This window comes from Leptodactylus fuscus, chromosome 1 (assembly GCF_031893055.1).
Source record: "Leptodactylus fuscus isolate aLepFus1 chromosome 1, aLepFus1.hap2, whole genome shotgun sequence".
In the NCBI taxonomy this organism is placed as follows: domain Eukaryota; kingdom Metazoa; phylum Chordata; class Amphibia; order Anura; family Leptodactylidae; genus Leptodactylus; species Leptodactylus fuscus.
Window position 1 is genome coordinate 76,702,015 of NC_134265.1, and position 27,672 is coordinate 76,729,686.

Below are 27,672 nucleotides of genomic sequence, written 5' to 3' on the forward strand. Positions count from 1 at the left end.
AGTCGATTTCTGATCTTGATGAAGAAATGTGGCTAAAATAGATAAAGTGAAATGAGACGTTGGAGTGATGGAGTCCCAGATTTCAGTTCATGACTTTAATTATGCCCGTTTCTTACATGAGATTTTTTTTTTTTCCATTTTTGAATGCTTATTTTCTAACTTCATCTGACACAGCACTAACTAGGACTTTGTTTGGCCTCGGGGTAGAAAATGTGCTTCAACACCACTAAAGCAACCCATGATATTTTTAATTAGATGTCCTATGGATGGCCGAAGGGGACAATGTCATGGTTTGATTTCTAAGGATCTAGGAGAAAAATGTGTTTAGAGAAAAAAAAAAGTGTATTTATTTGCATATGTCTATGCAGGGCACGCCGTTGTGTGTTGCTTGTTTCGCCAGGGGAACTAATGGGAATCTTTGAGTTGCAGGAGGGGTGAAGTTGTACTTTTACATATTAAAATTTACTCGTGAACTAGTTTAGAAAAGTGTGTTGATGAAATCTGCAATCCAGTGTTAAGAATACTGATAGACAAATTAAAATATAGATGTTAATTTCAACCATTTTACAGTCTTGATTTTATCGGAGCAATCACAATTTTCGCTATTCTCCACTTTAAAGTCAGCTTTTAATCAGCTGAAGTGGGGTCATTGGGGATATATGTCTTTGTTAGCCTGCAGAGTATGCAATTTCTGTATAAAGTGGCCGTTCTCCGCTCTATTGATGAAGACTGAAAGCTTCTTCTAATTAGACCTTTCCTTGTTATCATGTTAGCGCCGTCTGTTACGTAAGAGGCAGATGCAATTTAGTCTTACCTAAATATCAAATATGATATCATGGATTGTACATATCAATGGCTCATTATCCCTGAACTTTAAGATGGTCCCACATTGGATTCCTCATTTAATAAATTAATATATCTATCATAATTAGAGTATTCCAAAATGAAGAACAAATATAATATATAATGCAATGCTGGGAAACAATCCGAAGACTCAAACATATAATAGTCTATATAATATTATAATTACTACTATATATCTATTTTTAAGCAATAAGCTAGTGAATATATGATTATATTCAATAGGGTATAGTAGGAAGTGCCCACTATGGATTTATAAGAAAATCTGAAGCATATCTATTGGAAATCTCAACCCCTTTGTTGATCCTGTATGCATTGTGGATTTTTTGTCCACAGTCCTGCAGCAGAAAGTCTGCAGTGTATATCCTATGAGTACAGTCCTATGAAAAAGTTTGGGCACCCCTATTAATCTTAATCATTTTTAGTTCTAAATATTTTGGTGTTTGCAACAGCCATTTCAGTTTGATATATCTAATAACTGATGGACACAGTAATATTTCAGGATTGAAATGAGGTTTATTGTACTAACAGAAAATGTGCAATATGCATTAAACCAAAATTTGACCGGTGCAAAAGTATGGGCACCTCAACAGAAAAGTGACATTAATATTTAGTAGATCCTCCTTTTGCAAAGATAACAGCCTCTAGTCGCTTCCTGTAGCTTTTAATCAGTTCCTGGATCCTGGATAAAGGTATTTTGGACAAACAATTCAAGTTCAGTTAAGTTAGATGGTCGCCGAGCATGGACAGCCCGCTTCAAATCATCCCACAGATGTTCAATGATATTCAGGTCTGGGGACTGGGATGGCCATTCCAGAACATTGTAATTGTTCCTCTGCATGAATGCCTGAGTTGATTTGGAGCGGTGTTTTGGATCATTGTCTTGCTGAAATATCCATCCCCGGCGTAACTTCAACTTCGTCACTGATTCTTGAACATTATTCTCAAGAATCTGCTGATACTGAGTGGAATCCATGCGACCCTTAACTTTAACAAGATTCTTCTTTCTCATCACTCTCCCATACAGCTTCTCCTTGTACAAATTGCGCTGTATTGTTGACCGATGCACAGTGACACCATCTGCAGCAAGACGATGCTGCAGCTCTTTGGAGGTGGTCTGTGGATTGTCCTTGACTGTTCTCACCATTCTTCTTCTCTGCCTTTCTGATATTTTTCTTGGCCTGTCACTTCTGGGCTTAACAAGAACTGTCCCTGTGGTCTTCCATTTCCTTACTATGTTCCTCACAGTGGAAACTGACAGGTTAAATCTCTGAGACAACGTTTTGTATCCTTCCCCTGAACAACTATGTTGAACAATCTTTGTTTTCAGATCATTTGAGAGCGGGCTGTCCATGTTCGGCGACCATCTAACTTAACTGAACTTGAATTGTTTTGTAGAAAGAAATGGTCCAAAATACCTTCATCCAGGATCCAGGAACTGATTAAAAGCTACAGGAAGCGACTAGAGGCTGTTATCTTTGCAAAAGGAGGATCTACTACATATTAATGTCACTTTTCTGTTGAGGTGCCCATATTTTTGCACCGGTCAAATTTTGGTTTAATGCATATTGCGCATTTTCTGTTAGTACAATAAACCTCATTTCAATCCTGAAATATTACCGTGTCCATCAGTTATTAGATATATCAAACTGAAATGGCTGCTGCAAACACCAAAATATTTAGAACTAAAAATGATTAAGATTAATAGGGGTGCCCAAACTTTTTCATAGGACTGTATATACCCTTAAAGTGTGAATCCAGTTATAAAATAATATTCCAAAAATAAATACTACATGTGAATAACAGAAACTTTGTCATATATATCATTAAAGAAATGTGTTTCCTTTTCCATTTAATGGATGTTGTTTTTTTACATATAGTCTATAGCAGGGGTGGGCAATTAATTTTCCCATGGGGCCACATGAGAAATTGTAACGGTTCTAGAGGGTCATGCGCGCCGTGCCAAATTTAGCTCCACCCACTTCTATGCTGACTCCGCCCATTCTCAATGATCTTTCCATGTGCCCCCACAAAGTATAATGCTCCTACAATCACTGGTACATTATATGTCCCCACATTATAATGTTCCCCTCTAAATATCCCAAAGTATTAAGTCCCTCTCCTGGTGCCCCAGTATAAACTAGCAGACACTAAAGGGGACATTAAACTGGGGCAGGTAGAGGGAGAAATTAAACAGTGGGGATAGTTGGAGGGGAACATTAAACTGGGGGCAACTAGAGGCAGACATATCCCCTCCAGCTACCCCCTATGGTTTAATATCCTCCTCCAGCTGTTCCAGTTTAATATCACCCTCCATCTGCCCCCTAGTTTAATGTCCCCCCTCCATGTGAATTCAGTTTAACTGCCCCCCTACATCTGCCCCTAGTTCCCCCCTCTTGCTCACACATGCTGTCTCTTCTCTCTTCTTTATCATCCATCAGCCTCCCTTGTCGGCAGCTTGCAGCAAGCACACAGTCCCGTGTGGCTCCGCCCACTAACGAGTCATAGCCTATCCTGGTGATAGGCTGTGATGACGTCATCACTAGTCCTTGAACAACTTCAATAAGCTATGCAGGCTGGACAGAAGCAGTCAGAGAGCTGGATGTGGCCCGTGGGCCGGACATTGCCCTGGTCTGGTCTATAGAGAAGGGAGGAGGGAAGAGGAGGCTGCTGTAAAACATATCAGATAAAATAAGACTTTATCACTGCACATGAGGCAATAAATCAATCCACTACCTTGGCAGCAGCCATCCACCCTCCTCCATAGACTTCTGTATATGAGGTTAATACCCCGGTGGATCTCTATGTAAACAAACAGTCTGATTGAAAATAAAGAGGAGGACAGTCTAATAAGTAGAGAAGGAAACAGACTTTTTATATAAGATATATTACAAATGTTATTATGTTCACATGTCCCATTCATTTATGGAAAGTTGTACCATAACTGGAGGTATGTTGTAAGGTTTTCAGATTAGTACTAAACATCCATAAAGCCTGTATTAGAACCCAGAATTACAACATTTTGTAGGTAATCTATATTTATACAGCTGTAAGCATGGTTATATTATATGAATTATGTATATATACAATGTTGCAGCAAAAAATGCTGAAAGAGTTCAGCTCTATAGCCTTGAGAATTGTGGATGACAAAGGCTATAAACAGAGGTGTTATGTGAAACACCAGGGTCCCAATGCAAAATGTGAAACAGGGTTCCTCATCTATTGTACTGTATAATATTAGTGTCTTCTTATGTGACAGAAGTGCCATTGGGCCCCCTAAGGCACCAGAGTCCTGGTGTGACTGCTATCTCTGCATTCCCTATAGCTATAGCACTTCTCTGACTGTAACTCAGGATCAGTAAAAGACAAGTTCTCAAAGCAAACGTTACAGCCTATTAGAATAAAGTAGGCATACAGTCTACGATGAAATGATTTCAATGAAATTCTCCATATAATATGTTTTCCTATATCCTTCTTGCTTGCAAATGTTATTTGTGTGTTACAATAATATCTATTTGTTTTAGTACATTGTTTTATAACTATCCGATACACAAAGCGCTTCATTGAACATTGTGTAGTTTAGTTCATTGCACAGGAAGATAATATCTAAAGAAGATATCAGGCTCGTAATTCGCTTCTTTAAGTTTAAACCATCTTTCAATGGAGCAGAGATGGCACGTCAATGCTGAATATAGGGCACAGGGGGAGACCCCAAGCTGTAATATTGTTTTATTTCTCACGTGTTCAACTCCTGTTAATAGAATGGAAAGCGTGAGCATTGAGCACTCAATTAAATGTATATAACAGGAACATCATTATCGCTACTGAAAGATACAATTCATACAAGATGAGGAGCGAAGTGTGTTATACTGCATAGATTTGCTGGAGAGATTATGGTGCACTTCATAATCATACAAAATATGTATATTTAAAATGCAGATTTTGGTGTAATTTTATTTATTTTTTCTAAAGAAAACCACTAAAGGGAGTCTACAGCACTAAAATTGCTTTTATACCATATTTCTGCTATTGAAGGGCAGTTAGCAGCAGAGAAAAAAAAAACACCTTTTTCTGTGCCAAAGTGTGATCTTGTCTTAGAAAAAAAAACAACTTTTAATCCATATGCAAATTAGCTGTCAGTACAAGAACATGGCTGCATCTTCCAGAGTACTTGTTTGTGTCTGTAGTCACCACCCAGCACCGCTTCCTAACAAAGAGAATGACAAGACCCTATATGTGATGACTACAGGCACAAACAAGTGATCCAGATGCAGCCAAGCACTGGACTGGCAATTTGTATTTGTATTAAAGTTGATTTTCTTTGCAGCAAGATTGCACTTTGACCCAAAAAGGTATGTTCACTGTGCCACTATTTGCACCCTAATAGCATAGTGGTTTAGAGATTTTTTGTAGTGGTAAATTCCTTTCAAAAAACTAAGAGCAAGGCAACACACGATGAAGATAAGAGAATTTTGCAGTGTATTCCTCTGAAAGTCACTGCAGTAAAAGCCACCCAAAATATGGTTTCACAACAGTCCAGTAGTCATCTCGCAAAGGTTGAGAACCCCAGTAATTGCTGAGATTTTAGCCACAGAGTGCGATTTGTTTGGCTCATCCACAGCATACTGTAGATCGACACGTGTTTTATGGCTGCTAACCTGCTGCAATCATGGTATGTGAGGACCTGACATGTGAGGACCTGGCATGTGAGGACCTGGCATGTGAGGACCTGGCCTGACCATGCTTACCTGTTTTCTCTATCACTGGTCCACTACTGCCAATCACTGCCTCACTGCTATTCCAGGTTTTTCAGGTTTTTAATTTTACCCTTTAATTACTGCCAAGATGCTTTTTTACAATGACAATGAGGAGATTGTATACTAGAGTGTCAAGTTGTTATTGAGCTCTAGATTAACCAATACGTGGCAAATTGTGCCATACACATTAGTGAAATGTTGGCCAAATCTAATAATTTTAACAGAAGCCGCCAACTATTTCATGACCAACTATTACCTGACCTGAGCATGGAACTGCGTGGGGAAGATGGATATTGAAATGAGGACTGTGTATACAACTAAGTCCATGGCAGTAATAGTGCATTGTGTATACAACTAAGTCCATGGCAGTAGTAGTGCAATGTGTATACAACTAAGTCCATGGCAGTAGTAGTGCATTGTGTATACAACTAAGTCCACGGCAGTTGTAGTGCAATGTGTATACAACTAAGTCCATGGCAGTAGTAGTGCATTGTGTATACAACTAAGTCCATGGTAGTGTTAGTAGTGCATTTTGTATACAACTAAGTCAGTTGTAGTAGTAGTGCATTGTGTATACAACTAAGGAAGTGGTAGAGCTTTTCCCTACTGTACATGTGTCTAGTAATCTATAGCAAACTGGTGTTGTGAACCAGCTCCATCCTATGGGTTACTGTTATTGCATTGTCAGAACTCATGAATTAAATGCGTAAGATAAGAGACACACAATAATAATAATAAAAAATAATAATAATAAAAAAATCTAAAGTTCTATTCCCAAAGTAACTCTCATATGACATTATATCATAATAAAAAGTGGACAATACAGATTTGTTTTTGCTTTTTTCAGAAAAATAGTTAATAAAACAAATTGAATTTACTTTATTTCTTCTTACATTTTCTACAGAATAAAAACTCAAATTTCTAAAATGACAGTATGTACAGTATAAGAGACAGTAAAATATTCAGTAAATCCAAGCAGGAACAACATAATTTCATCATGAACATGAAGTAGCTAAAATGGTCCAGTTCAATGTCTAATCATTGAAGAATTAAACAGAGAGTCTCTTAAAGTGACAAGATTTTCCTAAAAATGAAAGCAGAGGTAAATGGGAATTCATAAATTGCATAAATGGCTGGTAAAAACAAAATTCAGCAATATCCCTATTTTAGCAATACACATAATAAGTGACAATACAAAACTGAAATATTCTGCTTAACAGTAATATAATAAATGTGGCTGCCCTGGTTACCAGTTAGACGTGTTCCATGATTGGAATGGACAGGCAAGATACTTGATATTAACAGGAAGAGATCAGGAAAATTAGTTGGGGGTTTTGTTACAAATGCAATATAATTCAGCATAAGGGGAGACCCAGATGGCTAACATTACAGCTGCTACACAAATGGATTAGACTAGATTATTGTGAGGCCAACACACGCCAGGTTGTTTATACACATGACGTTATTACTGTGACAAACATTTGGCTTTTAGAGTGTGGCAAGACCACGACTCACATTATAAATAGTCGGCATGAGTTGGCTCTATCACACAGCGAAAGTACTATGTGCGATATTAAGCATATTTGAAGTATTCATCTTCTATTTTTGTTGTTGCATTTGTTTTTCTGGTAAAATGTCAGCTTCTTTGTGTAATTACTTTAAAAACATAAGAAACGTGTTTTATAAATAATGATGACAATTTCACAGCTCGAAACGTCCATTAAATCAGATGTTACCGAGGTTCTGTCAGCTCTCCAGGTGTCTCTTTTTAGTAAATAATTATATTACATACTAAAGAAAATATTGTTAAAGGAGTCTGAGTTTCTCCTAAAAAAAGCATGAATAAATGGACATACAATTATGCGTACCATGGAGTGGAGTTAAGTAGCTGGAGTTAGGCCCAAAGATCTATCAAAGACTGGTCATGTTGGCGATCCTGTTTTCCTGAATTCAGTACACTGTCAGTTTTCAGCACTGTATTACACCGCATGTGCCCTGAGGATGTGAAAGGTCCTCTTTAACTGTCCACAGTGAAGCCCAATGGTGTGGCGTAGTCTAGTCTGCCATAAACTGGTGAACACAATTGGTCTAGACTAGTCTCGGTTCTAACTATTCCCACTCTAGTAAGGAGTTCCTATTTCATATTTATAACTGTACCAAGCTTCACCCACCACTCCTACTTACAAATGTCGTAGAAATCGGAATAATATGACCTTCCCTTAAAGGCACAGTGCAACATTGCTACAAATAGTGTGAAATACTAGAAACAATATCTGAAACTAGCTAGTGAGCAAATAAAGGTTGGGGGATATCTATACTACACAGTCAGATATTGTCAACCATGATTGAATAATATCAGACTTTTCTGTTTTTCTGGGATACACCCCATTAACCTGGTAGAAACCCATGTCAGCATATAGATGACATACAAAACCCATCCAGATGTTGCCTTCATTGCAATGTTGCAAGAAAACACCAACAAGTTATTGTGAACAACTTGTTGACTGGACATATATAGTAGTTAGACCAGTGCAGGAACATTATAAGTAGGACAAAACAGAAATATGGGCTAAGTTTTTGGAACCAATTTATTTGAATGGAAAATAACAGTGTTAAAGAAGTGTATCAATGTATGGAACATCCTTCACTTGGGTCATCCCACAATCACAATGTATCAGCTATCCATGGGATGAGTGATAAGTGTCTAACCACTGATCACAAGAAATGGGGTCCTGTGTCCCCTGTTTGTATAAAGTGATGGGCACCCATGCACACTGTCACTCCAAAATTTATGGGACTGACGAAGATCGTTGAATGCTATACTCAGTGGTCAGTGGGATCCCTGGTGTTAACAAGTTCCAATTGTTAAACATCCCCTTTAAAAAGTTACCCCTTTAAAAGATGCTCCTATGAAACTACTACTTCTGGGAAATAGATTTTCCTTAGCACAGGGTTAGGCCAGGCATGATATAAGTTAGGAAATGAGCTGCATCTTAATTCATGTTATCAATTTCCAGTTAATGGGAACGGTTAGACGGAAATATTAACCTAACCTTGATAAGATAGTGGGAATAGTGATATCAATGGGTAAAGCCTCCAAGAAGAAGGAAGATTGATAAATGAACATCTTAAGTGAGAGCTTAATACATGATTCAAAAGCTCATTTGTGACTTCAGTTCCTCCCTAGTCTTTCCGGAAGAGTAATCACAATGGAATACAATGTTTTCCATCTTAGTCTTTTTTTCTTTAGAAAACTTATACAGACGTATATAGCGTATCAAAATAGATCTATCTCGTCATCTCAGACGGGTAATACTGCTTTCGGTATCATATGATCCAATTATATTCTTGGTTGAGGAGATAAAGAGTGTAGAAGCAAGCTGTGTGAACATTACAACACCTACATCAGGAGGATAACAAGATAACTTTTCAACTGCTGGCAGAAAAATAACCCTTATCATCTCCGAAACAGATAAACATCCAGAGATGTGAACTCCGAAAAATCAATCCATTTCTTCTCTGATGTTCATGGATCTTGCATTCAGAAAATGAGCAACAAAGAAAATAAGGTTTAAATGCAATAACCAAACACAAAAGACCTAAAGCAAGCCATACACCTTAAGTAGTTGTTGGTCAAACACTTGTTTGGACAACTTCTCTATACAAATGCAGGCTTGGACGAGCAGAACATGTGAGCTGGACTGGAAGAGAAGAAAACAAGTGAAATCCATCTAACTAATTATACATACAGATAAAAATGTTGGATTACTTTAATACTTGGTATGCAGTTATGCAAATTTTTACAGGTGTGGTCTGGATAGACACTGGGTCTTGCCACAAGAGGGCATTGAAGTGCTTATCTCAATGGCATATCAAAAGGTTCTTAGAGGCTACTTCTGGGTAGTGTACTTCTTAGTGTGACATCACTGACAACTAGATATGCCTCTACAATACATTCAAAGACATTTGCTGAAGCAAGGAGACCTTGAAGGGAGTGTATCATTGGATAAAAAGAAGCAGGATCTATGTTTCAATGTATCGTTCGCCATCTAGGCTGTTCGGATTTAGCTGTGAGGTTGTGTTGGAAGGAATGCTTATGTGAGGGCAAACACACAGTGGACACTGTCCATTGTTCCCAGACAAACCACCAGTAGAGAGGATTCTCTGATCTGTTAACCAGCACAAGCAGCTCCCAAAATTTCCTTGTCCACAATCCAGACACAAGTGACACCTTCATTAAATACCTCTGACTCTGCCAAGACCATTTTTAGACTCTTAACAAAAGGAAATTTGGTGTCACACCACCCACCATTTGCCTTGATTTTCTGAACAAGAAACTTGGACTGCTACTGACTAGGACTGTACAATCTCTAATGAATCCATGTTTGCGATTTGACAATTGTTGGGTTTGAGTGAGAAAGTCTTAAGGTGAGTACGTCAATCCTTCTTTTGCTATGGAACAACACACTGCCCCAACTACTGATGTGATTATCTGGGGAGCCACTTCATATATAAGTCGGTCACCCCTAGAAGTTATATGAAGGGCACTAACAATTCAGCGATATGCATCTCATATGCAATTCAGCATAAGATATCCTGCAGCCATGTGTTGACCCTCAGCTGGCATTTTTCAACAGGACAATGCTTGGCCACACACAGCAAGAGTGTCTTCAAATATATTGTCTACCGAGCGTTTATGGGACCACCTAGAAAGCCAGTTTCGGGAACCTACAGTAGTGCAGGATCTACAGGCCCACCTACAATATATGTGGGTAAATGTGCTGCAGGATACCATATGGAGGCTGTATCCCACCCTGCCCAACCATATCTCATCTTGTATCCGTGCCAGAGGTGCCTAACAGTTTACTCCAATAAACGTATCCTAATCTTATAATCACTTACATATACCATTATTGCATTCACACAAAGTTTCATTCAGTTCGAACAACTCCTTGGTGCGTTATTTTTTTTGGCAATGAGTGTAATTCCTAAACTCCTTTTGACTTGTAATATGTTTTTGTATTCTTACATATAACAGGGGTAATGGGGCCTATTACTTAGTAATGGCATTATATAATGAGGCAGACTAAATAGCTTCCTAATTACCGAACAACGTTCTTTGGAATTTCCTCAGAAATTTCCTTACAACCTATTTAATGATGGGTCTTTATATAAAGCAGACTGCCTCCACCACTCAGTCTCTGCGGCCTCATCTGTATTGAACTCCCTTTTCTGACGGCTTTCATTGTATAGTCCGTTAATCCTAATCATGTAAAGTGATGAAGGCTTCTCCTAATCTTCAGGGTATGTAATTCTATGCACAACATCGAATACGGATTTGATGACCAGGAGATCTGACAGAAGAAAAATGAGAAAAAATGACCTCCGAATAAAGTCACAAAGGGAACCAAAATGAGTTTAAAGGTCACTTTTATTAATGAGAAAAATGAAATCGTATATACCTTAAATGCTTTTCCTTGGCTGTAAAAGGCAATGCTCTTTTATTATTTCTGATTGCTTCATATTTTCCAAATGTTTCTATTTTTCCAATAATTATAAAGCGCAGATTTGTCCTGACAGCATATGGACTCAATGCTCTAGTAAAGCAGAGTTCGACTATTTAACTATCTGCATGCTTTGAGTATGCAAGTACATAAAGAAGACTTTACTTAAAGGGATTTTTCCGTAGACATCTTTTAACTTTTGCCACTTGACCACTTATCGCTGGGACCCCAGTTACTGGGACACTCATATTCACTTGCATAGATGCTTAAATAGTCTTAAAGGAACATCACTATAGACTCAAGATTAGTATAATTTCAAAATAGCAATTCCTATCCAACCTACATTGCTTCATCCAATTGGCGGTAGTACTTAAAGGCACAAAGAAGCTTCTGAACCATGTCTATCAGTGTTCCCACCAGCCAGCCAGAGGACTATGGGTATTTCTGCTTTAATATTATGCTCCTTTGTAGCCAGTATACAAGGCTCATTACAGTGAGTTTATTGGCAATGGTTGGTAGGGACTGGAACGTCACCCAGCATCCACTTATAATCAGTTGCCTGATACCTCCCCACATGTAATCTTTGATCCTTTCTTCACTCTCCTCTCCTCTTCATACAACCACTTGCAAGTTTTCTCCAATGTCTCCCCCATACTCTGGAACCCTATTATATCATATAACCATGCTGCCATGGTACTAACATGTGATTATCTGCCATGTTCACCTATTGCCTCCATAAAGTTTCCATTGAAAGATTGTAGGCCCTCATGGGCAAGGTCCTCTTTCCCTCAGCACCTATTCGGTCACCTAGTAAGCTTTGTGCTTATTGTACGTGCACTATGTACACTATGTAAACCCCTTTGTCAAATGTACAGCACCTAATAATAATAATAGAAAATACAGCCACTGCTTCTCCAGTTTATATGGCAGAACATAGGCTTGACCACCATGTCATAGAGCTCCTTCTCACAGTGGAAAGTCTTCTTAATCTGGATCCCTATGCTAGTCATTAGTGTGGCTCCCAGAGCTCTAAGGGTCCATTCACATGGAGGAAAATGGCACTCAATTTGGTGCTGAATTTCAGCGCTGAAAAAAAAGCCTCTCATTGACTTCAATGGGTTCCTTGTTCTGCTAGCAGAAAAAGAAACCCATTGAAGTCAATGGGAGACTTTTTTTAAGCGCTGAAATTCCACCCCAAATTCCTCACCATTTTCCTCCATGTGAGTGGGCCCTAATATTTATCACCCATCCTGTGGTTAAGTCTTAAAGGTTGTCAATGGACAATCCCAATAAAAAAAACATTTATTGCACCACCAGACTGGAAACTGTTATGGGGATGGGTGTTTTTTTGCCCAAATTTCATACTTTAAGGTGCACCTACATAAAAATTTTGTCTACGGACATACAGGTGCAATTTCAATTCACACTGGACACTTTTTTTCTGAGCAATTCATCGACAGAAAAGGATTATTTCCTTTTTTCAGTGTTTGATTATGGAAGTTCCTATCCCTTGAAATTGTGTCTTCAGTATCTGTAACACTTTCATTGTTGGGCGCTTTCCATGGAACGTTTCTGAACATCTGGTCAATGTGATATATTGTGGCAAGTGAACATCTGTTTGCTCTTTTCATCTGTGAAAATGTGATTATGAAATATTAACCTTTTCCGTGCAGATGGCCTTACAGTCATTCACATTGGTACTGTGAATTTGGCTCCACTGGCACCAAAGGAGTGAACACAAAACATCTCAAGAAATAGAAGACAGGCTCGTCTCAGATTTCTATTAAATTGAGCTTATCCATGTGAAAATTCTAGTTCCTCAGAACAGATTAGTTTGGCATTTAGGAAGAAGCCTCTATAACTAGTGTTTGGCTTTTATTTAGGGAAGCTATCACTTACCAAATGATGAGACTGCTATATTCTGCAATTTTTATAATTTGTCTGGTGGTCACGTGCTGTATATCATGTGTCTTACCTTTTTAGAGACCTTTCCGGTATGATTTTATGGAAAAGTAGCTTATAGCATACACAGGTTTAACTTTAGCAAGCAAATACAATATTTTGCAGTTAGGAAAAGAAGCATTATAGGAGTTCATATACTTTTGTTGTTGGGTTTAGTCATAGAGGTTGCAGAGGTGTTCGTTGCATCAGGTCTGTGGAACTTAAGGGTGCCTAAGATACCAATTTCATAAATGGCACATAGTGGAGTCCTGCCACAGAATTTTCTGAAACTTTAAGAAACTCCGACACTTCTGGTGGTGCCTATTGGTAAAAGGTAACGAGTCACATAAAATATCCTATTTTATAAATATAGTTTATGTATATAATTTGTTGGTATGCAGTTTGTCTCAATGTCAAGTTTTGCTATCTTAAAAGAAAAAAAAATAAAACTCTTAGGCCTCGTTCACACGGGGCACGGGACAGCGTAATTTGGAAGCCTTATCAGAATTGAACCAAAATGCGCCTGCCACAACTGTATCGGCTTTCGATAGTCGTGGCTTCCCCCTTCGGAGTAGGCTCAAATGAATGGGCCTAGTCCGGAGGGTGCTGTCACGAGGCAGACGCTGCCGCTGACTCAACTGTGGAAACCGCCTGAAGAAAGGACAGCTCATTTCTTTTTTCCGTGAAACGGAACATACCGCTCACGGAAAAAAAGGAAGCTAATGGTCTACATAGACCTCTATTGTGAGGGGGCGGATTCTGAGGTGGATTCTGCAGGTGTATGCTTTTTTTTCTTTTTACTTTTTTGTATTTCTATGGAAAAGGGAATGATTTGAATTGTTAGTTAATTTTCATTTTTACATAAGTACATATTTTTTGGACTGTAATTATTAGACCCCCTAGGGGTATTGAACCCCATGGGATCTGAGCACTACTGCAATGTAATACATTAAAATACAAAAAGATGGCATTTCAATTACAGGCTGTATAGAGCATCCTGTAATAGAAATGAATACTAGACAAGCCGGGGAGCCTTCAATAGCCTTTTGGCTGTCATAGTGTTAGGGGTCTGGTCAGGGCTGGCATGGGTTAATCTCTGTATGTCTGCATTCTGTGTTTTGGGTTAGGTTTTTCCATGAAATTCTTCCCCACCCTCTGGTGTGCTACTTAAGCTAGGTTCTGTGCAGAGACCATGCAGAAAGCACACAGACCCCATTATAGTCTATGGGGTCCGTGTGCTTTCACTGTGCACTGCTTGCCAATGCGTTCGGTAGTCCGTTCAGGGGCCACCATGCGTATTCCCCTGAATGGATTACTGAAGCAGATGTGAATGAGGCCTTAGTCAGGGTCAGTGATAGGGAAACTTCCCCTGCTGTTATCCACCTGCCTATTTTGTTTAGGTTTACTCTTATTTTGTCTGCTCAGGTTTACTTTGCATTTCTAAATAAACCTGTTTATTTCTCATGTTCATTTGTTATGGCTTGGTTTGGAGACAAACATAACATATAGTAATGGAACCATGGGAAAATGGTAGCACCTACGTGCTGTAGAGAAAATGGTGAAGCCCCGAGGAGGGGGGTTAATGCACTATGAGCACGCATGGCTTTTCCACACTTTCATCTCACTGTGTCAGGATATATGATGTGGAATTACATCATATTAAAATACAAAAAGATGGCATTTCAATTACAGGCTGTATAGAGCATCCTGTAATAGAAATGAATACTAGACAAGCCGGGGAGCCTTCAATAGCCTTTTGGCTGTCATAGTGTTAGGGGTCTGGTCAGGGCTGGCATGGGTTAATCTCTGTATGTCTGCATTCTGTGTTTTGGGTTAGGTTTTTCCATGAAATTCTTCCCCATGATGTGGAATTACATCATAATATCTGTGTATTACTGAGGAGATCAATATCCATTCATCTTGATGGAAGGCACAGTATACAGTTTACCAATTCTTTATTCTCATAATACAGCCCTTATAAACTTAAAGGAGCCCTAGGGTATTCATTTCATATGGAGGCATACACAGTTTGTATCTGTCATATTCCCCCAAATTGTGGCATGTTACATCAGATACTCTTTCATGTTGTTATTCAACCATCAAATTGTTTAGCTCTGTAATAAGTCGCTTCCCTTTGGCAGCACTGGGGATGTCTATGGTTCAATAGTATGGAGCATTGGGTACTTCCCATGCGGCTATATCTTGTGTATGAGGACTTAACTGCAAAAAAACATAAAGCTAATGTTTTCCCCCATGCACAGCTCCTGGCATATTTCCTTATTTGTTTTACAATAGTAGGTGGCACTGACTGCCAATACTGCTTGCTCAGTTTAAAAATCAGCATACCCTTTTTGGAAGCAAGCTCTTTCCATGGCGTTGTCTAGTTGATCTTGCAATAACAATGGCAGCCTTGCCTAATCCGTGAAGCAATGACACATTTAGCAGCAGGCACTACATTATATACAAGAACACTGTCACTTGTTTCAAAGTATAAAACATTTTTAATCTATGTGGAGTTTGTTTTAGTTTGTTCTTTCATATGGAAACCTTGTGAATTTCTGACAGTTTCTTTTCTAGTATGCTATTTCTGAATGCAGCCACAGCATCACCCTCTGAAGTCATCTGGAAATGTGTACTAGTTCTGAAGAACATCTCTTATGTCTTCACAGTAACACTTTGCTTTATTTAGTGAAGAAGGTTCAAAGTTCATAGTTCACGTTGAATTTTCTTCAGCTTTTTCCGTCAATCTTAATGCAGAATTATTTAATTTTTTACGGCCTTCCATCATCACTAGCAATGTTTTTAAGCTTGTGGTTCAAGAAGGTTATTGCATTTTTATTTGAAGTCTGTTATTCATAACACATTCTGAAATAAATCCATTGGATATAATTGATACACAACCTGCTGTTAAGATACCTCAATATGTCTGCTGTTTTCATTGGAGGGTGTAAAATTCTGTGAAGAACTATGAAGGGAGAGCATTTGCTATACTTAAAAGTGACTTTCTGACACATGATCTATTAAAGGGATTCTATCATTGATGTAAGTGGTCTTGAGATAAAGACATGCCTGGATAACCTTTATAAAGGCTATTTTAATACTACCTTCTTTTTTTTGATTCTCCCCGCCATTCTGTTGTAATCCTGGTTAGTTACTTTATGTAAATGAGCCCACCAAGCACCTTGAGCATTCCCCAGGGCCTCCGAGCACCCCCCATGTCATACCTTTATTCAGGCCCCTCCATTGCTTGTGTCCTGTCTACCCTCCTCCTCCCTGGTTTTCTGCTGGTCACATCGCGCTGCTGCATTTGAATTCTTGGGCTTGCGTAGTTCAGCTCCATTCAGAGCGGTACTGTCCATGTCCAAGCTCCATTTTGATGTAGCTCTCTATAGAACTAAGCATACTGAGCATATCTATTTAACTCCCATCTTTTATAGAATGAAGTTTGAAATATTTTTGTCATTTATTGAATTTAGAAAATGTGTCCATCAGCCCTCTTCCCTACCTTCTCTGATGTCCAGAAGAAGTTTCCGTCTCCTGTCCAGTTTCTCAGGGCAGAAGACGGAAACCATCCGGATTGGCTAAAGTGGAGACCGGGTGCAGATGTGAACCAGCCTTAAGTGGTTGTGGTCTCATACCTTGCACCTCCATTGACCAGCTGTTTCAGCATCTGATACACAAGCAATGGAACATGAATCAGACAGGGCTGTAATCTGTGTAGTAACTTAAAGAGGACCTTTCACGTCCTCCAGCAATTCGAGATCTTGGCATCTGTTAATAGGCAATGTTCTACTTATTCCACCGATTCCAGCGTTGTTGCAATTTTTTTTTTTTTTTATGTAGATTGTGAGCCCCACATAGAGCTCACAATGTACATTTTTCCCTATCAGTATGTCTTTGGAATATGGGATGGAAATCCATGCAAACACAGGGAGAACATACAAACTCCTTGCAGATGGTTTTATGTCCTTGGCGGGATTTGAACACCAGGACCCAGCGCTACAAGGCTGCAGTGCTAACCACTGAGCCACCGTGTGGCCCCTTTGTTGCAATTTTTTATTTAGTCCTCACTGTTCCTGAACAACAAGCACAGTTAGTTTTGGTGCTCGATGTGCTATATAAACACATGTATGTATTCTCAGAAAAGGCAGTGTCAGGCATGGGGGCGTGATCTAGAGCTTCAAACAGAGGCAACTAATGTCAGAGGTCGGAATCACACCCCCTTATCTGCTTCTGTCTGACACCGCCCTACTTACAGTACAGAGACTAAATAGCATATCAGACAGCAAAACTAACAGCATTCATTGCTGGGAATGGTGGTGGGGTGTGGTGGGGGGGCAACATTCATTGCTTGGAATGGCGGTGGGGTGGGGGGTATTAGAGAAAAAAATATCCAAATGAATTGGAATGAATGCAGCAGCTTCTACAGATGCGAGGAACTGGAATTGGTGGTGAAAGATTGACTTTAAGGGTGCATTCACACTGAGTAAACGCTAGCTTATTCTGAACGTAAAACACGTTCAGAATAAGCGGCGTCTAAAGCAGCTCCATTCATTTCTATGGGAGCGGGGATACGAGCGCTCCCCATAGAAATGAATGGGCTGCTTCTTTCACTCCGTGCAGTCCCATTGAAGTGAATGGGGAGTGCCGGCGTATACGGCAAGCTCTGCTCATGCCGGAGCGTACACGCCGGCACTCCCCATTCACTTCAATGGGACTTCACGGAGTGAAAGAAGCAGCCCATTCATTTCTATGGGGAGCGCTCGTATCCCGGCTCCCATAGAAATGAATGGAGCTGCTTTAGACGCCGCTTATTCTGAACGTGTTTTACGTTCAGAATAAGCTAGCGTTTACTCAGTGTGAATGCACCCTAATGTAATCACTGCAGCTTAGATCAGAACTGATCTGCAGTAACCTTACCTGGTCACTACACAGAGAACAGTGCTGTCTGATACCTGATCCATTCAACTCTAAGAACAGCGGATGAATGGGGATATTGGGTGACATTTAGCATTTTTTAAACTCCATCCACCCATCCAAAAGTTGCCAACCCTGCTTAGATGGAAACTAGCTCTGATTCTCCAAATGGGTGGTAACCTATTATTTTCTCAGAGAAATACGTTAACACCCACTTAGCGAATTAGAAGTAGTTTACATATAAGCTTTTAAGGGCCATTTATTTTGAATAGGTGGACGGATTTCAAATAAATAAATAAATAAATTATATATATATATATATATATATATATATATATATATATATATATACCAAATTGTTTATGGGCACAGGAGCAATTATAATATCATTTGGCATCTTCTACTTGTTGACCGGTCATCTTTATGGAAGACATGAATGACCAAAAGGTTAAAAAACAAACCCCATGTCATGGATCGCTTTCTCCTCAGTGTAGTCTAAAGTGACTGTTTACAATGATTCGGTGGCTTACTGCATCTTATTGTATTCAAGCAGTGAAATATTCTGACATCTAATAGGAATAGGGAAATAATTGACACTTTTTATTTAGGTCTTAGTATTAGTCATTTTACATACTTGTTCTGTGATAGTTTTTTATAACTCACTGTCATATAACTAGAAGCAGTAAAGCTCGTGGCACTGAACACATGGCGTAATACAACTATATTGTCACGCAGTGTAAAATATGCTTTTTTTTAACTATGGCACAATGGCCCTACTCATGAACCATATGGATATTTCAGAATCATGTAATTATGTTTTTGCTGGTGTAACAGTTTGAAGCTAACACTTTAAGGTTCTGAAATAATTGAGTTATATTAGACACAGCTGTGCAAGCCCCAGATTTTAGCCTTCAGCCTTAAATTGATTGTTGGTTAATTTCCAAGCTTGAAAAGTGAAGTTTTATTCAAGACATTGTAACTGATGCAGATGCCGGTGGGGGTGGGCCAGTCATTTTAACTTCAGACTGTTGAAACCGTAAAAAAAGGAAAAAATCTATTGTAGGCAAAGGAAAATCAATATATTCAAGTTACAGGTTCAAAAGACACTAGTACACCTGCTGAGGACTCAATCTTCAGATACTCAGTACACTATATAGATCTAGGGTGAATCTCTATTGACACGTTTGTAGATACATTAATGGCTGTAAACAAGGAGAGTTCTGATGTCACCATGTGCTGACTGGAAAGAATTGAGCAAGAGATGAAGGAGACGACAAGGAACAAAGCAAAGAAGGAGAAATAATGACTTTTTACATGTAGTCTAAAACTTTAAAGTGTAAAATACGTAGTACTGCGGATGTCCTCCATAGTCTGACACAGAAATCTGGTGAAGCAAATACAATGAACTGTATGGCCCACTGAGGTTGTAACCTTCATGGAAGACTTCCTCTTATAACAAGCGGCTGAGCTCATTGACTTGGAAGCTTGTACTTATTTACCTCAACCGGTCGGGATAACTCTCCAAAGCTATGACGTACTAATATAACGGGGGGGGGGGGGGGGGGGAATTTCTCAAGTTCTGTACGCCAGATACAAACAAGTCCCTGTCTTGTATGAGATGCGCTTGAATTATTTAGTGGCTCTGGACTCTGAAAAGGGTGATTCAGTTTCAGCACATAAATGCTATTGTTTGTTTAAAGAAAATGTATACAATGTATACAATTTTCCAATATACTGTACTTTCTGTATTACTTCCACATGGTTCTCTAGATCTCTTCTTGCTGCCATACTTTGTTTACTTCCAGTGGGTAAAAATCAGTCCATAATCATGTGATATACAGTCCATGGTCATGTGATGGACCATCCGTGGTCATGTGATATACAGTCCATGGTTATGTGATATACAGTCGATGGTCATGTGATATACAGTCGATGGTCATGTGATGGACAGTTCGTGGTCATGTGATATACAGTCCATGGTCATGTGATGGACAGTCCGTGGTCATGTGATATACAGTCAATGGTCATGTGATATACAGTCCATGGTCATGTGATATACAGTCCATGGTCATGTGATATACAGTCCATGGTCATGTGATGGACAGTCTGTGGTCATGTGATATATAGTCCATGGTCATGTGATATACAGTCCATAGTCATGTGATGGACACACAGGTGCACAGCTTGTTACAGTCACAGCACAGTAATCAGACATCTAGAACTACCGCCATAGCGGAACTGCCATCATTAGGGGTCCAGCCAGACACATTTATTTTCTATTTAATAGGCCGTTTCCTGCTGGATTATACCAGCATGTAATGATCGACTTTCACTTACCCATCCAGCATTGCATGATATACTTATGCAGTAGGATATGTCACAGCCATCAGTTTCGCATACTATAAACATCAGAAGCTTTTCCCATTGTTTGCAGAGGTTGAAAATGTTATGTGAACAGGCCTTTATATACTGTAAATGGGATATCCCTTTTAAATGAGTTTTATTGTTTGAGTTCGACAAACTTTACTTCATGGTCTGTTTCAATTTTCAGTAAATGAGCTTTAGATGAGACCCATTTATAAATCTAATAAAGTATACTTAGAAGTGTAACTATTTCACATTGTAGCAAGCATTCTGAATTCCTCTGGATAATATTAATAATAAATTAAATTATTTTGTATGGATGAAATGTCATGCATCATGTCAAGTCCTGTGAGTCATAGCACATCAAATAGTAATATCACATGGCCTACTTTTGTATTAATCCTTCGCTAGCTTATGCAAATGAATAGTATGTCAGACTTAACTAATGCGTGAAGAATTGAAATTAAGTATACTGGATTAAAAGGATTCATTTTAGCACAGGTTAGTCATATAGTGAATATGGCTGCTAGAATCCTGGATATTAATACAATCTTCCAATTAATATAGTATGAATTATACTCATGACTCTGTACAATTTTCCTGCCTGGCTTTGATTGTCTTATCCTATTGGATAATGTTTAACCATCTTCAGAATAATCTGATTATCTTGTATTCATATATTCTAATTTTCTGTGAAACCCTGAAAATGATCATAACCATAACAAGCATGATTCCTTCCAGTAATTACATGCAATGTAAAATGCACTTCTGTCTAATAATTAGTGATAATACAAGAAGACTTCAAGTAATGTCTAGTCTGGAAGCACAAACTTAATTAGCTAAGGTTTCTGTAGCATACAGTACATTCTACTCCTCAAAGAACTGTCCATAATTTCATCAGTCAATGTGACTCTGTAGTTAGTACAAAGGAGTGTGTTACAGTTAATACAAAGCCCGATGATCTTTGAATACTGTTTCAAAGGTTTTTGTATTAGAACAGAACTAAGGGCTGCTACTGAACACAAATCATAAGGCAAAGTGGGAAATGAAACTCTAACAAAAAAGGACAAATCACGGATGGACGGATACTAATTTCTCAACTTTAACACGATTCTCATTAATCTTAAATTTCAAGTGTTGTGTCATAAGTTAGGAGGTCATGAGTTCATCATGTTCAGTGTCCCCATATAAAATGTTGAATTCCCCTCTGCTTTGATTTATTTTATTTTTTTACAAATAGTATGTGCCAACTTTGGAAAAGATCACAGGATTCAAAGTGGACAAATACATAGTTTGAGCCCTGTGCAAAGTGCTATAGCTTATGCCCCTCATTTATTTAGGAGATGCCCTCAACATGTCATATTTGAATCACAAATACAATATATTAACCCCTCACCATAAGCCAAATGAATAGAACACACAACAGTCCCCATAAACACATAGAGACCCGTAGGTTACTATAGATAGTCTAATACACTAATAGAGAACACATACCCAGCATCTAAAAATCCTAAATAGATGTATAAACTAGAGAGTATCAACATATAGATGATATAAAAACTGTGTATCATCCCCATAAGGTGGCGGAATGTCACTAATGTAGGTGGAGAAGACTAAGGATAATAACACACCAGCAGGAGAGTGAACAAAGCAGTTTATGTCGGAGTAAGGAAAGGATTTCCCAGTATACAGCAAGATGGATTGAAGGAAAGTCAAGTAGGCACCAGACTCCAGACACCTAAGTAAGTAAAAATCAGGAATAGCAGAATGATCAATGTGGAAAATGGTGTACACTGGATAATTGGTTATTTTATACAATGCTTTTAGAGAAAATTTGATGCAGAAAAAGACTAAAGCAACAAAATGAAAAACATACAATAATAGTATGGTTGGAGAAAGAATTTACTGTATCTCTAGTAATGTGACTTTTATATAAGTTATAATTAAATGGTCAACAGATTGGACAACTTCCATATTATACAATTTGCTCATCCTGTGGAACACTGTATCTGAGTTTTCTTTTCCTTATTTTGTTACTGTATAATTTGTAAAATGCCAATAAAAATTGAATAAAAAAAAAAAAAAAAAAAGATTGGACAACTTCCGTAGAGAACCTTTCTATCACCTCCTCGAATATGACAAAGCAGTGTTATAAATATTAGCAACTGATTGTTCAATAGCCATGCTGCTTGTCTGGTAGACATGATTTACTATTCCTATTCATGGTGATTCCTCATAATAATAATAATAATAATAATAATAATATTTTAATAATAATAATACATTTTATTTATATAGCGCCAACATATTCCTCAGCACTGTACTATTTGTAGGGTTTAAGAGTAGACAAAAAGAGACATTACAGAGTCATAAGTCAATTCACATAATGGGACTGAGGGCCCTGCTCACAAGAGCTTACAATCTATGAGGTAGATCGGGTGACATCGGAGGTAGCAGGGGCGGCATTGCTTATACAATGGTCAGACAATTTTGTAATCGGGGTTACTGTCATTACACATAAATAAAGCTGTGCAAGCTGTTACCAGTCATATCTTTTAACATGCAGATGGTGCTTGAACATATAAGGTTACAGTCTGATATGGCATCATATGCTGTGGAATAATGCAGGAGCGTGAACAGTTGAAGGTTAATTTTAAGGATTCTAACTGCAAAAGGGTTTACAAGAAGTGTCTTTAGGATTCACTTGAAGTTGTAGAAATTATTGTTGTTGTCCGGGGTAGAGTATTCCACAGTAGTGGTGCAACTCGGGAGAAGACCTGGATACAGGAGTGGGAGGCTCTGATAATAGAGGATGTTAGTCTTAGGTCATTGAGTGAACAGGGAGCACAGGGTTGGACGATAGACAGAGATGAGGGAGGAAATATAGGGAGGTGCAGCATTAGGGAGAGCCTTTTGGATGAGGGTGATAAGTTTATATTGTATTCTGTAATGAATAGACAGCTAGTACAGTGACTCTTTTGCAATGATATCCTGTGGTGGAGGTCAGCAGAAACTTAGGCTGTGACTATAATCATTCTGGTGCTCACATTGGTTACACATCTTTGTAGAAACCCAAAGCATACTCTTACTATGAGTATTAGGCTTGAGCAATTGGAATTCCAATCCCGATCTTTTCCAGTGGGATTGAGGTTGGAGGTTATTTCCCACAATGCTTGGCTACTGGCCAATCATTGTGGGAAAAGCTATCAGATGAGCGAGTACTATTCAAAACTTCCATTTCAAATAGCACGCACCCATAGGAATGAATGGGAGCGTCTGGCACCCAGACTTTGCCAGCGTCTGGCCGCTTAACCCCCTGTGTTCCGGCTGCGTCCATTCATTCCTATGGATTTACCGCAACCTGCCACTCTTCTGCTTTGTCCCTGTTTTACCATATACTCAACTCTGCTACATCTGAGATGTAGCAGAGTGAGTATACAGTAAAGCATGGACGAAGCAGAAGAGTAGTATCTATCTACTCGAGAACTTCACTCAACTTCCCTCCGCTCCGCCACCGAGACACACGGGACAGAAGCAGCAGCAGCTCCGGGGGATGAAGCACTCCCCGCTCTCCAGTCTCCAGGCGGCCGCGGGCAGGAGCCTTCCAGGCTGGGGGTCTGTGCTGCGGGCACCGGCATTACTGGCAGTGGTGTCGGCTCTGTGCTGGATGCCTGGGCAGTGCCATGTGAGCTCTGAGCCAATCAGAACATCAGAACAGGCCCCACCCCTTAGAATTGTTAAGCCCCACCCAGTCTTTTTAGACTTGTGGGCCCTGCCCGCACAGCAGACCCAGGCCCCGCCGACACAGTAGATCATTTTGACTTGGTCAATTTATAAGTAGCTCAACCCCTGTACAAGTGTGAGCACCCCTGCTATACACTGTATAGCATTCGGCCAATCAGTGCTGGTTCTGAATCAAATCTTTACTGCGAATAGGAGTAGTATTCAATCGAGAACGAGTATTTCAAATACCATAGTATTCGAGTGAATACCTACTCGATCGAATACTACTCGTTCATCTCTACAAGTATCATTTAATGTATTCAAAAAAGTAGAAGGAACTGGGCACTCACCATAAAGCATTCAGTAAAAGCAGTTCAAACTTTACTTCAAAACTTTATTCATGATAAAAAGATAGGAGGAGACATGCCTGGATGGAAAGAGCGATGACCGTTTTGTGCAACTGCACTCTCTCAAGTTTGAGAAAGTGCAGTTGCACGAAATGGTTGTCGCTGTTTACTTTTTTGCATGAATTGTCTTCACGTGTTTTTGAACTGCAGAGCACCACCGAAGACTTAAATAGACGTAACCCTATGATCCATATCTACATACATTTTTTGTCTAACTCTAAACAATAGTGCCACCTTTCTTCATCATCATTTAATGTATGTACCTCTGTCATAGAATCCACCAAAAATACTGCAAAAAAAGACTTTTTTTATCCATAAAATGACGGATACTAAAATAGAAGCCCAACAATCCCTATTATAGTAAAAGGAATCTTTTGGAAGCAGGTGGTGTCCATCATTTTTAAATACCCAGTCCATTATTTTGACTGTTATGGAAACAGAACAACATAAGCCACATGAGAACAACATGAATATACCCTGTCCTAAACGACATTATTTCCATACCTCACTGATGTTGTCTGAGTCTATAGACAATCTACACTTAAAGAGGACCTTTCATGGTTTGGGGCACAGGCAGTTCTATATACTGCTGGAAAGCCGACAGTGCGCGGTCCCGGTACCGTAGCTCTTTACAGTCAGAAGGGCGTTCCTGACAGTCTGTCAGGTATGTCATTCTCCACAGCAGCGCCTATCGCGCTGTACAGTGTGAGCGGGGAGGAATACCCCCTCCCCTCCTGATAATACTCGTCTATAGACAAGTATTGTGAGCAGAGGGAGGGAGTGTTCCTCCCGGCTCACATAGTACAGCGCTATTGGCGCTGCTTGTACAGAAGGACGTTCCTGACAGAATGTCGGAAGCACCCTTCTGACTGTGAAGAGCTACGGTACCGGGTCTGCTAGCTCTTCACCCAGGGCACAGATCGTGAAAGCTGACAGTGTGCTGAATTCAGCACACTGTTGGCTTTCTAGCAGTATATAGAACTGCTTGTGCCCCCAACCATGAAAGGTCCTCTTTGAGGCTATATAGCTATCCACCTCTCCCTGTGGTTCTATATGCATGTTCCACCACTTACTGTATTATCTTTTAGTTAATATAGATAATACACTGGAACTCTGTAAGAAGGTATGAAAATCTCCCATCGTCCATAGAATGTCCTGTTTGTCCAGGGTCATCCATTGATCTCTTTCACTTGAGCTGGCGGTAGGATCTCCATCCATCGTAGATCAATAAAGAATGGTTGCCCATGGATGTTACCAGAAAAACCCTTTGCAGTTGCAATTGTTCTGTCTATAATCCAGTCCTGGTCATAATGTCATTTATTTATTATTCAGAGATATTATCTATTTATATTTCATTATTTTTCATAATGTTCCCACATTGTAGACTTTTAGTCAAATTTGTTTTGAAGTGAGATAAGGAAAGTATATTGTAACTCATATTACGTTCATAAATGTCACATATAGATTACATTGCGGGACACTGCTGTGTGCACTAGGGTCAAAACGAACGCATACATCAACAAATCTGTAGGAAGTCTAGCAAATTTCATTGAGAATCTGAACCGCACAAGGCTTTGGATTTGATAAATATGTTTTCACGCTTTGGATTTCTATAAAGATATGTAACCAATGCGAACACCAGCATGATTCTAGTCACAGCCTAGGTTTCTGCTGACCTCTACCACAGGATATCATTGCAGAAACAGTTTGGAAAGCGTCCAGATCTAGACCACTGAGATGACTGTGTCTTAAGGATATTATTTGGAAGCATTTTTGCTAATTAAACGCATATTTACTTGCTATGTGAAACATATGCATACATTCACCAGAGAAGTCCTTGTGAGAGAAAAGTTATTCTGAAGACTAAGTTGTAAAACTAGCTTTATGTACCGATAAAAATTCATTAGATGGCTGCTTTGTCGTAGAGGAAGGATAATGAAAATCACAGCAGCATCCAAATAAGTTTAAAGACCAAAGTATCCCGCTGTTTAAAGGAATTATCCACCTTTATAAAGCTTATGGCCTATCCTTAAGTTAGGCCATCAATTTTAGATCAATTGCCCGAACCGCTGCAGTATAATGTATTTCTGGGTTGCTCTGCTACTGACATGCCTGGCGGTGCACTGTTTTATCATCGAGCTTGTAGAGGGGGCAATTACTGCAGAGGTGTCCCGTAGACTTTTTTTTTTTTTTAATGTAGATTGTGAGCCCCACATGTTTTCCCTATCAGTATGTCTTTGGAGTATGGGATAGAAATCCATGCAAACACGGGGAGAACATACAAACTCCTTGCAGATGTTTTTTTTTTGCCCTTGGCAGGATTTGAACACCAGGACTCCAGCGCTGTAAGGCTGCAGTGCTAACCACTGAGCCACTGTGTGGCCCCTGATTTTTCATAGGCTTAAGGAAAAAAACTGCTACTGACTCCCATTGAAATGAATAGGAGGCGGATTCTGCCTCATAATCAGCCTGCAAAAAACTCTGTGTGAACATACCCTTAATGTTTGTGTCTGTAGAACTTACTCCAAACCTGATCATATAGAACAAAGGACAGATGACCAATTTTCTTACCAACCTAGTTTTCGTCATTTGTCCTACAATAAAGATGATCAATGTAAATGTCTAGATGTGCTCTATAAGCGCTATATGTATGTTTTGATTTGGATTAATGTAAGGGCCCCTTCACACTACGGATACGCTGACTGATTCTGAATGTTAAAACACGTTCAGAATCAGCACGTATAAAGCAGATCCCATTCATTTCAATGGGAGCCGGCATACGAGCGCTCCCCATTGAAATGAATGGGCTGCTTTTTTCTCTACGAGCGCTCCCATTGAAGTGAATGGGAAGCGCTCGCGTGTATGGCTCGGAATGAGCTGAGCTAGCTGTACACGCAAGCACTTCCCATTCACTTCAATGGGAGCGCTCGTAGAGAAAAAAGCAGCCCATTCATTTCAATGGGCAGTGCTCGTATGCCGGCTCCCATTCAAATAAATGGGATCTGCTTTATACGCCGCTGATTCTAAACGTGTTTTAACGTTCAGAATCAGTCAGCGTATCCGTAGTGTGAAGGGGCCCTAATAGATCACTGAGAATGCATCCAATTATCATTCATCTCACTATATACAGTAGCAAATATCAGCATATTCGCCATTTTAGGATGATCAGGATTTATTTAATTTGGTGCATCTACTTTT